Source organism: Phyllostomus hastatus, unplaced genomic scaffold (assembly GCF_019186645.2).
Source record: "Phyllostomus hastatus isolate PE091 unplaced genomic scaffold, TTU_PhHast_1.1 phas_contig_58, whole genome shotgun sequence".
NCBI classification, from domain to species: domain Eukaryota; kingdom Metazoa; phylum Chordata; class Mammalia; order Chiroptera; family Phyllostomidae; genus Phyllostomus; species Phyllostomus hastatus.
The window spans coordinates 43611337-43626617 of NW_025333916.1; the positions used below are offsets into that span (position 1 = coordinate 43611337).

A 15281-nucleotide genomic window follows, 5' to 3' on the forward strand; every position below is an offset into this window, starting at 1 on the left:
AATATCAATAACTGGTTATTTAGTGACATTATGTATGACTCTTTTTCACTTATCTGAATGTTTCTATACATTAAATATTGGCAATAATTACTATGTATTCCTTTATATCTATAAATACATACATATATATATCTATAAATACATACATATATATAAAATAATGGGCAAAAGGCCCCCAAAATTTAGAAACTCACTTTCATGTATATAGTTTTTTTTTTAATTTTCCCCTCGAAATGAAGAGTTAAACTGCTTTCAAAATTAGGTAATTAGAAAATATCCCTCATTTATTTCAAAAGCTTCCTTAACTAGAAATCCATAGTTTGTGTGGAATTCCTTCTGGCAAAATATGGGTCCCAGTACCTCACTTCTCCCTGGGAACGCATGGGACCCCGTGCCTCTGCAATGCCCCGGAGAGCGGGACTGGGTCCGTGGGGCTGAGTAGGCCCAAACGGGGAAAATCACCCAGGACCCAACCTTCCCGTGCAACAGGGAAAAAGGAGTCCCTTTTTTGTTTTTGTTGGGTGACCTTAATCCACTGGAAAGCATTTTCAGACACTGTGGTCTCCTCTTGCGCGTGCGCGCGCACGCGCACGCACACACACACACACACACACACACACACACCCCTTTCTAGTCACTTTTTAGGTTTTCCATCTCCCTAAGAACTCAGTGCAATAATCATTTCCAAAGATGTTTAGAAGAATTATGTCATAACTGCCTCCAGAAAATGTACATCATTTTATACTATTTGATTTTATTTTTAATGGATAGGGATTGGAAATGGAATCCAAACGGTATTTTTCAGTAAGTGAATTATGCCAACGTCCCACAGAGACAAAGTTTTTAAAAGGGGGGCTTGTTCTAACCTCCGTGGTCACCCAGCCACCGCGGCCCGCAGCTGCTCCGACTCCCATACCTATAAATACACCTGGCCCGGGCCCCACGGCCCGAGCATTCCCCACCGGTGACTAACGGTCCCATGCTCCGCGCTGGTGGTGAGCATCTGCTGATGGCGAGTCCTGCCGAACTTTTCTTAGAAAGGTCAGCCAGTGTCCAGTTACAGATTTCAACATTTCTTAGTGTGATGTGTTAGAATTTTTTTAAATCCTGTGGACACATAATATGTTCCTCCGTGTGTACGTGTGCATGTGTGTACAGAGAAACAAAATAAATGCGCAGGTATGTGTCTCTGCACAAACACAGCATTAGAACCATGACAAAGCAAATAAGATGTGTCAACTGGAGGATTAAAAAAAGCAAACGCAAGATTAAGAAATTACATAGCCCTCCGCTGGACGCTGTCGCTTTCTCAGGCCAAGTAGCCGCGTGAGCAAGTCCACCCGCGGCCAGGGACCAGGAGGCGCCAGCTAAGTGCCGGCTTCTTCTGCCCCCAGAAACTGAACCCCATCTCCCTCGGGGTGACTTGGGGCTCTGTGTGGGGCTCGCTCTCTCTCTTTTTATACTGTTTTAAGCGAATCAGAGACCAGTCACTTGGTGACACTGCCCCTCTGTGCCCTCCATCTCAGCCTCTGCACCGCCACTTGCCCAGGCACGCGGACTGTCACTTACGTGTCAAGGGAGCTGGGAAGGCTGGCGCTCGGCCAACACCATCACCTTCCTTCTTACGTTATTCTGGTTTCTGTGAACAGGTGCCAGTGAGAACTTATTTTCCAGAGTTTTCAATTTTGTTAACTTTTCAGCATCTAGACTTCAATAACTCAGGGCACAAACAATTTAAATTCCATGACTAGCTCAGAACAAGCACCTACTTGAAACCTGCGGGAGATTAAACACGCTTCCATTTGTGAATGCCTGGATTTGCTTCCATCACTGTCCCTGAGGGAAGAAAAGGTTTCTACTTTGTCCCTGAAAAGGAGGGACAATATCTGAGAGTCAGGGACCGTTTCTCAAGGAAAACAGAAGCTGTTATCATGAAGCAAGCTGGCTCATTAGGACATAAGCATTTCCTTGCGTTCTGCTTGGGACCCGTGATTTCCAGTGGAGTACAATCCAGGGTTTAACAGCAGTTGGACTCCAAAGTGACTGTCCCCTCCCTGCCTTTTTCCCCTTTGGCCTAGTTATATGAAACTTACACTTCTGTGACAATACTCAAGGATATGTTTCTTTCAGAGCAAATTTCATCAACAACATAATTCCTAATTTTGTTTCTCAGAGGCCTTACCTGTTTCACGGGGCCTGAATGGGTACATACAACCCAAACAGAGTGAATAACCAAGTTCCTCCAAAGTGTTTTATTATTAAGGCCTATTAAAATTAATCTTGTTTGAAGATTCTGTTGTCAGTCTTTTTTAAAACAAACATCATTTTATTTTATTTATTTTTTAATCTTCAACCAAGAATATGTTTATTGATTTGAGAGAAAGAAAGGGAGAGAGAGAGAGAGGGAGAGAAACACTGATGTAAGAGAGAAACATTGAGAGAAACACTGATGTAAAAGAGAAATGTCGATCCGTTGCTTCCCGTAAGCACCCTGACTGGGGATCAGACTCGGACTTAGTCATGTACCCTGACTGGGGATCAAAACCACAACCTTCTGGTGTATGGAATGACACTCCAACCTACTGAGCCACCCAGCCAGGGCTGTTGTCAGTCTGTGATCAGGGGGTACCCTGGAACACAGCAAATGTGGAGTCAGTGGCCATCCGTTATTGAGGTATTCATTCAAGATGCTGGACTGTTAAATTATAGGCTGCATTCCCACTTTAGTTCTTGTAAGAATGCATATCTCATTCATCTTCATTTTTAAGCCAGCCATGTACAGGAACACACCCTTCCTGAGAGGATCATTCTTGTCAGTCATGGAAAAAACATGAATCTCTTTGTGATGTCTCAATGCTGGCTAAACTTGCCACCAGCCTCCTGCAAAAGTGGATTTTAGCAATAAGTTACTACTGATGGATACTGCATGTGTTAGTGGTCAGTAAGTACAGTGCAGCACTCGGTAACGGCGTGCAGGGGAGACAGGCACGGACTTGGAAGTATGCAGGGCACGAACTGGAAAGGGTGTGTGATGGCCCAGGGAGAAACCGGTACAGACACACGAAATGCATGGCTGTGAAGAAGTCTTTTGCTTAGAGAGGGCATGTGGTGCTTGATACTACGGTGTGAGGACAAATTTCAAAAACAGTTATTTCTCCTAGCAATAGGTTCTTTAGGAAACTAAAGTCATACAAATTAATTAACACACTGTGCAGTCTGTCTGATTACAAAGAGTTTCCACAGGAATGCTTTCCCCCACTTTCTCCCAGTCACAGAAAGAAAGCAGGAGTCTGCCTAATAATGAACTGAAAAGGAGTCGGCCTTCAGTGCAGTTCTAATCACCATGATAACAGTCACTGTGTGTTTTATATCTGAAGATTAAAAGAGTTCTTGAAAACACATATTTAAAGAGCTTCTCCGCCCTGACTGGGGTGGCTCAGTGGACTGGGCATCATCCCGCAAACCAAAAGGTCGCCCGGTTCGATTCAGGGCACATGCTTGGGTTGTGGGCCAGGTCCCCAGTTGGGGGCGTGTGAGAGGCAAGCGATCCATGTTTCTCTCGCACATCGATGTTTCTCTCCCACTTTTTCCCTCCCCTTCCAGTCTCTAAACACAAATAAATAAAATCTTTAAACAAAAAGTTCCTCCAACATCTCATTTCCATTCACATTATTAATTTGCTCAGAAAACCTTATTCTTAAATATTACGGTAGTATTCCTTTGTGATGTGTATTCAGTAGAAATAAATGAGATCTGAATGACCCAGGCTGAACCTCAGGCCAGGGAGAAAGCTGTCCGCCCATCTGCACCACCCTCCTTCGCTCCTACCTGTCGCAGGTGTTATCTCTGCCTCTAGAGTTCAAGTTCCGGTCAGTGGTATTCAGGAGAATCTAACAGCTGCCACATGTGCTTTATGTGTGGAAAAACGGCCAAGCCAACTGGAGACCTGCTTGCCCAATACCCTAGCCATTTCTAGGAAGTCCGCCTCCCTAAATCAGACATCAAGGAAAGGGCCGTGTGTTGTTCACACCTACCACCTCCCTCCGGCGCAATGTTAAATCCATACACCTTGCTCCCTTCACCTACCTGGGACACCGTTTACTGGATTCGCTAGTCTAGTCGGTAAAATTTTAAATGCCTTCTTGTTTGTGACACACACAGTTTATTACTGTTCCATTTTCTGCTTGTATTCTATAATTCAGCTGCATGAATAGACTTGATAAGATCCTCTAGTGAGATAAAACAGCTCTTTGATCGACCTCAGTTACTTCATTTTCCCAGGTGAGAACCATCCAGAAGCACAAGGACAAAACTACAGTGGAAATAACATTTAACTGGGCCTGGACATTCTAAGAGTTGTGTCCTCCCCACTACGTAGGTCAAGTACGTGGTGCTAAAACATTTTATCCTGAGCTACTTGGGGGCACTCACAAGCGTAGGCGAGCCTTCAGGAAACTGACCACGGCCAAAACGGAACCAATGGAGCCAGATGGCCAAAGATATCCACCTGCTATCAAACCATACAACGACAATGACTATTTTAAACAAACATGCAATGAAAGACAGATTATGTGGCTGGAAAACAAGAAACTTAGGCAAAAAAGAAAAGGCAGAGACAGAAATACCTATATACATATTATATACCCTTTAACTGCTACCTTTGGGTACATTCTATGCTTGAGAGTTATATTTTGATCAGAACTCAATCTACCATGCACATTTTTTTCTTTTTTTTCTAGTTCATGTAACCATAATGCATTTTCAAGAAATGAAAAAAAAATGTTGGGCTGTATAAAAGAATTGTTTTTGAAGTCAGATATATGCCATTGCTTCTCTTTTCATAAACAAAAGCCTTAGACCTTCTAGTCGATGTAATCTTTACCCAAACTATCCACTCCCAACATGGTGTCTCAGTGAGCCCTGCACATATCACAGCCAGCAGACACCCCAGGGGCTAAGGATGATTAGGTTCACTTAAAAATTAAGTTCCCTTTCATTGCATTATATTGCCAAAGAAGCCAGGAATGAATCAACTCTGAAATCTGTTATAAATTGACTCTTGGGAATCAGAAAAGCAAATGAAATTAATGTTCTTTTAACAAATTATGCTGGAGAATGTAGGGCCATAAAAATATGCAGGTCAGCAGCACCGTGACCAAAGACGTCACTCCATCTGGGGCTGTGACTAACCCTCGGAAGGAACCGGGGTTTCTGGGTCTGGCAAATGAGGAGCCAGAACAGACTGGATACCGAACGCTTTCTGGATCATGCCCCACCACTTCTGACATATGTCAGCAAATCAAGAGGGCCCATGGGCTTGGATAGGTTAATCAGCACCCTCTGCTTAAGGATTTCATAATCAGCTATCCATGCACAGGTTTGCTGGAGAAGCTGAATTTAGGGGAACACTGAGTAAAGTCCTCCACTTTAACGAAATAAGCAACGTTTACTTTCTTATAGAAAGAGTAGATTTCAACTGATGTTAACTTGAAAGAGAAATATTTAAAGCTGGCAATATCCCTTAAAAGAGAATCTTAGTAGCTATTTGCAACCCTTCAAGGACTAAGATCTCAGATCTTAGTCCTTGAAGTATGAGATCTCAGACTGAAAAAGGTTCCTGGCAAACAGACCTCCTAATAAGCTGAGAAAAACCCAGGTACTTCCATTTTCTGAAGCTGTGAGGACGCTGAAAATGTAAGATGTCAAATCCGGGTTCTGCCAATGTTCGCAGTCCCATAACAGAGAAACTCAGAGCTTTGTACGGAATTTCATCTTTCCCTTACAATGGATCGCCGATTTCCAGGCCTGTGGTGAGTGCGAGGCCGGAGCAGGCGTCCCGCCATCTACGAGGGTGGCCTCGTTGCCACAGTTTTCACTGCTTTGTTCCCTTGCTGTGAAGCAGAAACTAGAAATTCTCTGTCTGTTCAAATCCAGGGCCTATGGTTTCACTGGAAACGTGAGCTGGAGAGTCCAGAGGCGGGGGTCAGAACGTAAAGGTAAATTTACCGAAAACAGGGGGCTGCTCTGCCTCCGGGCCTGATTGCCTGGGAGCAGGTAAATCCTCCTTTCCCAGGTTTTCATCACAGCATTTACGAGGGCTTTCGTATCCTTATAGACAGCCAACAATGGCCAATTTTAAGCTGCTTTTTAGTAGCAAATAACTTCCCTCTTCCTTTATCTAGGATAGTACAGATTATCCATTAATTCCACACCATCTCAACAAGGAGTCAATATGAATATTCTCACACTTAAGGAACAACCTAAATGCTGACTGGGGTCCAACAAAACCAAGCGGTGCACCCTCGGGGCAGTCAACTGAATCCAAGAAACATCACTTTATCCCTGCGGTGAGCGCTGAAAACTGCCGACTGGAACAGAAACTGGTGTCCTTGCGTGAAATAAAGTCCCAAGAACTAGCTCTGATTTCTACTTGGTTTAAAGAGGAGGAAGAATTTAATAAATCAAACAACCCACATAAAGGATCATTCTTATGCTCGCCCCTCCACCAACCTTTTTAGTTGTTTTGTCCACTTTTTAAAAAGCAATATTAATTAGCAACTTGCCATGACTGATTCCAGTGCATTCAACTTGGTTTCATAGAGGTAAACAGCTGTTCCGTATTAAGATATAAGTTGACCTATTGTTTCAAATGTCACAGTGACAGTGGTTTAAACAAGAGACAGCTTCGTCTCTCTCCCTTGTCCAGCAGAGCAGAGTGGGCCTGGGCTACATGGGATCTCCATAGGCTGGAGGTCCAGGCTCTTTCCATCTTGTTGCTCAGAGACCCTCAGCATCACCAAGACAGTTACTCAGCTCCTGCCACCCCATCCGCACTGCAGCCAGCAGGGAGGGGGAAAGGAGTCAGAGGGCACTCCATTTCCCTTCGACTCATGGCCTGGAGATGCACGCAAAGCTCCCACCCACTTCCCACTGGCTGGAACACAGTCACATGGCCATGCCTAGGGGCAAGAGGGCCTAGAAATGGAAGGCAATTATTGGTGGCCATCATCTAGCTAAAACTTGAAATTCTATTACCAAAGGAAGGGAAACAACTACGAATTTGGGAACAAACAGCAGACTCTCCCACAATATTATTTTTGATCTCTTATTTCATCAGTTTACATAATTTATAGTGAAAATTATATAATTAGAATAGCAACAACACTGGCATAAAGAGATCTGTGAGTAACACACTGACTTGGTAAGCATACAACTCATACGGTGGGAACGGTTCTATACTGGAGTCAGGGCAGACAATCATTTTCTGAAAAGGGCCAGATGGACTATAACTTAGCCCTTGTTGACTATCCGGTCTCTGTACTCAACTCTGCCATTCCAGCAGGAGGGCAGCCGTAGACGCTATCCAAAAGAAAGAGCATCGTTGTGTTCCAATAAAATTTTACTTACAAAAACAGGTGCAGGGTGGATCTGGCCTCCAGGTTGCACTGGCCTGCCAGGTTCAAGGTGTCCTAGGCTTCAGCCATGTGGCTACCCAGCAGTGATGGAGATCACTGATTAACCCAACAAGCTGTCTGGGAACCATTCAAAGAGCTTCGACTGTAACAACACCCCCCAGGTATTGTGTTTGTACCAAGTGCTGGGAATTACATAGGAGATTTATCATATGATCTGCAACCCTCACCACAACCTGACAATGTGGGCAAATGCCCCCATTTTACAGGGAGAAAGCAGACACAGCCAAGCGGGAGCAACTCCAGGACCAGGTCTCTCCAGGTCTTTCCAACTCCAATCCAACAACCTTCCACGCCTGTTTTACAGCATCTGGATAAAAAAACAGTCCTGTTGCTAATAATAAATGAAAGAGAAGCACACAATTTCTTGTCATAATAGTGGTGAGGTTGTTATATGCCAGGTTTGACTTGTAAAGTATTACAAGGAGAAAGATTTCCTTCTGATCTTAAAATAGACCTTGCCCTGGGAGTTTATCCAGGATTTAGCAAAGAGGCATCTAAACTTCAGACTTTTCCTAGGTAAAGTTTCTACCCTCTCAAGCTCAGAATATCAGAAACTACTGAGGGGGCAGGGTCAAGGTGCCACTAACATCACTGAAAACTTGAGAGTCTTTCAAAATCAAATAAGCAAAGATTATCCTCCCATTGCTCCCCTGCCCCGTCCTCACGCTGGCACAGTGAGCTTCCCTCACATACCCGCTCACCCTCTCCACGCATGGCAGATCACGCTGATCTGCCATAAAATGCTTCCCGGAACCTTCCCAACAAGGCCCCACGGCCCTTATCAGAACTCCAGGCACCATTTCCAGGTGCTAGGAGCTGGCCCGGGAGCATGGAGCCACTTGCCGCCAAGCCCGCAGCCCTGCCCACGGACCGCAGCAGCCTCCCAGTCTCCCCTCCGCCGGGCCCAGCGCGGGTTGTCAGCTACTTCCCCCTCCGCCAACGTCAGAGCTGGTTGTGCTTCGTTTACTGAGCAAATCTCTCCTTGTTTCAGCAAGCAAGTCGATTCATTCCAGGTTTATCACTAATCTACATAAATATTCCTTTCATAACAAAGGCTACATCTCAAAGCCTTCCTTCACAAAACAAACATACTCCTAAAAGAAAGCCTTCAAGATAGTGATGGCTAGGAGAAAGGATGACTGTTTAGAATCCATGTTCAGTTTACTTACTTTGAAAAGAAAGATTTCTGCCCCTCACATCACAAGATACTCCAGAAATATTATCTAAAGACAGAATTTGTAGGTTTAATCTTTACAGGTGCAATTTGAAGATGATAGATGGGTTTGTTTTCTTTTCAGAAGAGAGCCCTTGCCTAGAGCTGAACTGAAACACCACCACGAATTGTCACTTCCTGAGTCACAGCGAAGAGTTCGGCTGCTCGTTCTGTTTGCAGCCAGCGAGAGGCCCACGGTGACGTCAATGGCTGTGTGACACTCCTCCTTAGGCAACACCACCTGTGGGTGTCCCAGCAGCTCTCCACCCTGACACACAGCAGCCCTCGTAAACCAGTTACCACGGAGAGGGCACTGACTTTGGGGCGTTCGAGCCTTTCCCTCCCCTCTGCTAACATGGGGCACTCACAACTGTGGTCCCCCGTCTAAGACAAAGAATCCACAATCTGGATTCCTCCCAAACTCTGGGAGAACCGCAGAACAACATCTTTAATAGCCCTCGCTGGCATTTACCCTGTGGGTGACAGTCACGCCCAGGGCTGCCCAACCCTGCAAAAATGAGGCTGCATCTGAGGAAGACGGGGGAGTGTGGCCAGCCTGGAAGACTGACAGGAACCTCCTTGTAAGCATGACACCACTGCCTTCTTGGTCACCACCTCAACTTGTGCACATCTCCCAGGAACAGCTGGGACCCTCCCCCTGTTTCCCAACTTCGGCATCAGGACACTCTGTGACCTAGATGGACTGCCCCACGTTGCTCCATCTGTGTTTTGCCTCTCGTCTTTGCCCATTTGGAATCACAGACAACGGGTGCCGTGGGTGGGAGAAGGCAGTCCGTGGTGTGAGGCACGGGTGGAGCCCAAGGATTCGAGAGAGAGAGTGGATGAATGAGTCTGAGAGGACAATGAGAAAAAATACAGGTAAGAACACATCAGGGTTAAAACCACTCTGCCTGGTTCTCACTCACAGAAGGCACTGGATGAAGTCATATTAACTCTGGCCAAAGAGCCAGAAGCCAATATTCCCGCAGGAGGTCATTTTTATTTTTTCATTCAGAGTTTATAGTGATTTCACAAGAATAGCTAAAAACACACACATACACAAACAAGAGCTTTGACACACTTCTGCCTGAAGGTCTTTCCTCTGAATTTGGACTGATTCTTGTTACTAGACTGCCACATGGCCAGCCAGCTGCAGAAACAAACTGTGACGTCACTAGATTTCAGCTGAAAGAGAAGTTAGATCGCTGAAGCAAACTACTGATTTTCAAAGCAACCTTTCTGTCGGCATCACAAGCTGATGCTTCCCAAACCCCAAATCCAGTCCCTGCATCTCTCTCACCCTCTCTCCAGCCTCAGTGGACCGCCTCTGGAACCCAATCACTTATGTCTCCTCCTAGTCCCCAGTTAAAAACTAGGTGAATGGAAGACTTCATTTTCTATTTCTTCACATAGAGGTATATATTTAATCTGTGTGTGGCAAGGGCTATTCTCTTGGTAATTATTTTATCTCACTCCAGTCCATAAAGACCTGTAGGTGGCCTCTAAAAGAACTTAGAAAACAAGGAGTAAAACAAGCACCTGAGGGAGCAGAGCTCTTGGTCTGCAAGAGGCATTTGTAGAAATGGTACACCTTCATCCAGGAGACGCCGCCCCACCCCAGGGTCCACAGTCTGGAGTCAGAGCCTGGGGTGGGTGTCATCCCACACAGGGTGACATCCATCTCTCGGCTGGATGCCCTAATATGTAGCTATCGCAGCCACGGAAGGGCTGGGGAGGGGGAGGGGGTGGCCCTACAAGGGAATGCCCCTGAAGGGCCTGATGGGAAAGGAAATGGCCCAGGGGAAGAAGAGCACACAAAGGTGCATTCCAGAGGGCTCTATATACTTGCTAGAGGTGAGCTATCCTTTCACCTCCCGATGACTGCATCAGAGATGGAAATATGATCATTTAGAAGATTCACAGTACTCATAAATTACAACTAACCAATCGGACATGAGATGCACAGGTGTCCTGAACTTGAACTTGCTCCTGGGGATACTCAGCTCAATGTCAGCCGCACTGGGCAGACATCCTTGCGTCCTGCTAGAAGAGGTAAATTCACGTAACACAGGTCTGCGGCCTAACGCCCCCACTCACTTGGGTGAAAGCAGTCCTACAAAGGGTAAAAATAATGTGAACCAAACATGTGCCCCTCATGGTCCTGCTCCAAACATGAAAAACACGCCGCCCGCCCAGACCAGACCAACCAGGAACACCCTGGGCAATTCTGCATCAGCTCTTGTCGAGACCACCGCCTAGGGAGAGCGGACGGACCGCACACGCCGAGCGCCGCGCACGTACGTCATGCCTGTGGTCGGGATGCTCACGAGGGTCAGACCACAGACGGCCTCAGGAACCTGGCAGCTCCTATTGACACCTTTCGATTGAATCGTCCCCTCATTAGAAAAATTAAGTGGTGTATCTCACTCTCATTTATATGGCAAAACAATTTTCAATAATTTAGTAGTAATAATAAATGTGGGAAAATCCAAAGGGTAGAATATTTTGCAGGCATTTTAAAAAAAAGGTTTCCAAATGTTGGAGGTCATTGGGAAATGCTCATGAGGGGAAAGAAAGCAACGGCATATAAAATTGTATGTATCATATATAATTATTGGAACTTTACAAAAAATTAAAAAACAACACCAAAAGAACCTGTCCAGGAAATATTTGAAAGCAAAATATCCCAGTATCATTTGGGGGCAGTAAGATGATGGCTGACCATTTCTTCTTTACATTCATTTTTCCCTGTACTGTTTTTATTTACCCAAAAGAGCCACTTTAACATCTTGCAGTGGGAACACAATACTTCGTGTGAGATTTGCCCCTCAGTTAAGCCCTGGAGCTCCCGCACCTTCTGCAGGTCCCCGGTTCACACAGTAAGAGAAGCCTGAGACAACCAGATCCATCTAGACACACAGTTGCCCACGAGGGGACAAGAGTCTGGGAGTCCACACACGATGACTTTTCCTCTGTAGGGACAGCTTCTGTTGATTGCTTAGGGACAGCGCGGGGACTGCCCCTTCCATGGCCCAACACACAGCAGCTGTCGCCCTCCTTTGGTAGAGGAAACCAGAGAGACCTTCATCACATTTGAGGGATGACAAAAAATTAGTCACCTGTGTTTATCAAATAAACATCAGGTTTAACAGGGACTTGGGGAGCTCCAAGGGGTTGGGAAGCGGGCTGCTTATTAACTGGTGATTAAGATACCGCACACAAACACGCTCCGGCAGCAAGGACAGACTGTATTGTTCTCGAAGTTCTTAATCAATTTCAAATATTAGCTCAGCTGGGTCAAAGGAGGATTTCAAAAGCGGTCAACATTTTCTATGCCAGAGAGACATTTTCCAAGACTATGCTGGGCGGTGGAAGAAAAAGAGACCTTCAAGAACTGTATATGGCTCCTACACCATGGGGATATATCCATGAAGAAGAGGCAACCGCATCAGAATTAAACACCAGCCCTTGTGTCCACACACAGTCGCTGCGGGCTGGAGCTGACCCCCACGGGCTTTCCAGAACAAACTTTGGCACCTTGCCCAGCTCAACTTTCAGGGACCTTGTGTGCACGTCTTGAAAAAGCAATCAACAAACGCTAAGACCAGGGCTTCCCCTCCCCCAGAGACCAGCACACCATTCATCACCTAGAAGGCGCAGCCACAGGCTCCTCTCCCCCTCTCTGAGAACTCACCTCCTTGGAGAGGCCTTCTGAATATTCGTGTACCACACGCATGCCAGGTATTCTCCCACATTTCCATGTTAAATGTGACCTTTAGCCCTTATTATCTGAAATATTCTCCAGTTATTTTTTAACTTAAGGGTCTGTCTCCCCCATTCAGGCCCTATGCTCCATGAAAGCAGCGGCCTCGCCCCTCACCCCACCACAAGGTGTAGCACCTCACTCCAGCGCCGCGCTGATAAACACACACAGAGCGAAAGTGTGCACACGGAGGCCTGGTGGCGAAGTGCTTCTGTAAGACTCCTGCTGAGCTCATCCTGGTAGCCCGAGGTCCATTCCCCTTGCCAGCAGCTGCAATAGGGAATGCTTCACCTGTCCACACCCCTCCACCCAGATTCGGGCCACATGGAGGGACTGCACGGTGACCTCTATGGTGGGGCCCCAAATCAGGTGGGACAAGGGACCACGCAGAGCTAAGCCTCTGGCTGGGGTCTAGTTATCCTCGTATTTCTTGCTCCTGCCAGCTTCCCCAGGCACTTCCCCCACCTCTTTTTCTTCTTTGGCTTCCTGCTTGGGTTTCCATCTTCCTTACCCTCCTTTAGAACGGCATTCCCTCACCCCCCTACCCTCATCTCCTGACCTTGAAATGCAGACAAAGATGAAGTCTTTGGAGGTTAATACCAGAGTGTTTATTACCAACAACAAGATAAACAGCAAGGAAGAGGGTCCATCCCAGGGCCCCCCCCCCCACCCCAGGCAGTTGTGTTCACATCCGTGCATTCGGTGAGTATAAAACGCAGCCTCTGAGCCATCGACCACGAGTGCACACAGCAGTCAGGCATGGGGTCTACCGCACACATGCCGACACACTAACGAAGCTCCCCATCATCTGGTGTCCACTGGTTTAAAACACTTCGTTCAGACTCAGCTCACTGACCATCACAGAGCAATTCAGGTCACCAAATTCCCGAACCGGACTGAGGTAACACGAAGTCTGCGTGTGAGACTCAACGGCAGCCCTCAGGGCAAGTGCTATCAGCAGGCCCGTCACTTTTAATAGTTGCTTCTCTTTTAGACGTGGCACCGATGGAGACGTCCAGTGGCATTTCATCTCAAATTCAGCATGAGCAAAATTCCCTCTCGAACGTAATATTTTATTTCTAGCCTAGCCCTAAATGTTCACCCTGGCCAGGATGCCCTTTCTAACTTTCTGTACAGACCAGGAGGAAAAAAACCCAGGAGGAAAAAATAAGCGAAGTTTATTGTGCAGGAGACCACAAACTGTTAAGGGTGGGCAGTCACAGAATCAAAATAAAAAAGGGGAGTGGGGTACATTACTTTAAGGGAGTGAAAGGGGGTTTCCCATTTTCAGCAAATACATCATCAATCCTTAGTAATAATAATTATTCAATATATATATATACATTTTCCTTCTTGTCTGTTTGTCCTTGGTAACCAGTAAAGCAGTCTTAGAAAACCACCTTACGTTCTGTGTACATCACAAACTGTTAGTTCAAAACATTTACAATTATCCACAATTAATTACTTAATGGTGATAATTATTACATTTCTGCCAAATCTTTCCCTTCAGTCTCAAATGATCAGTCCACCTACACATTCACTGCAAGTATTAAAATGAGCTATCCACACGTCTCATTGAACAATTATTTATTGAAATGCCTGTTCTGTGCAAATGTCTACCAGGGAGCTGGTGGGAATGCCAAGGTGCTAACAGAAAAAGAGAAAGTCTTGATTCCAGAAACATTAAAATGTGATGGGCAGCAGTGATGCACACAATACAGGTAGATCAACCCCATCATCTCAAAACCAAGACTGACTTTAAATTTCTCTGAAACTGTCTTCTTAACTAGTCAGTTAGTCCATGTCCTAAATGTAGGCACTGTCATAAATACCCTCTTCAAGTACTTGATTTGATGCCTCATTTGATACAGAAAACTGTTTCATTATTCAATTAAGAGTCAACTTAATGTTCCCCTTTGATGTATTGGAAAGAAATTTGAAAAAGAAAACAAAAACGAGAAAACTGGAGAAGAAAGAAGGAGTTTCTAAGGACACAATTACAACTTATTATAATCAACACGCACACACACACATCTTACAGTCACGGCTGAAAAGGGCAGCTTATCTTAAAGGGAAGAACCACAAAACTACGACACCTGGCACTCCTGTTCCCAGACGGCTACCAGTTTCCACCTTCTTTGACAATAAAATCATCAATAGCCCCTTTTCCTCTTTTAACAACAACAAAAAAGATTCTTTCCAATTGCAGTTCAATACCACATTAGTTTCAGGTATAGAACACAGTGGCTAGACATTTACGTAACTTACGAAGTGATCGCCCCACAAGTCTGGCACCACCTGGCACCGTGCGCAGTCACCACAGTATCACTGACCACACTCCCTATGCTGGGCCTTCTGTCCCGTGACTATTTGGTAATTGCCAATTTGCACTTCTTAATCCCTTTGCCTTTTTCACCCACCCCGCAACCCCCTCCCCTCTGGCAACCATCAGTTGTATCTCCATATCTATGAGTTTGTTTCTGTTTTGTCTCCTTTCTACTTCTTAATTTCCATGACCCTAATTAGAATTCCAATGAAACAGATTCATACACATTTTGTTAATACAGCAATGGGGCTAGAAGGGAAGGCCTTGAACATGGGCACAAGTTATGGTCATATTAGCAGGAATTAATTGCCTGTTTCCTTTCCCATCTCTATACCCTCTTCTTAGAGCTATATATTAATAAAAACATTGATACAATTAATGTTCTGCATAAGGACTTAAACTGACCACATTTTCAAAAGTAAGAACTGTGGTAAAAAAAAAACGTATTTTAATACCTAAATTGGTATATTGGTCTAATAGATTAACTTTTGAAAATGTTCAACA

The 15281-nt window shown here is 45.4% G+C and overlaps 1 protein-coding gene across 3 annotated transcripts in view; it reads right to left on the reverse strand.

Annotated features, from left to right (window-relative positions):
- Positions 1 to 15281, reverse strand: part of RETREG1 (reticulophagy regulator 1) — a 115511-nt gene that overhangs the window by 17251 nt on the left and 82979 nt on the right. The gene's annotated exons all lie outside the window — the stretch shown is intronic.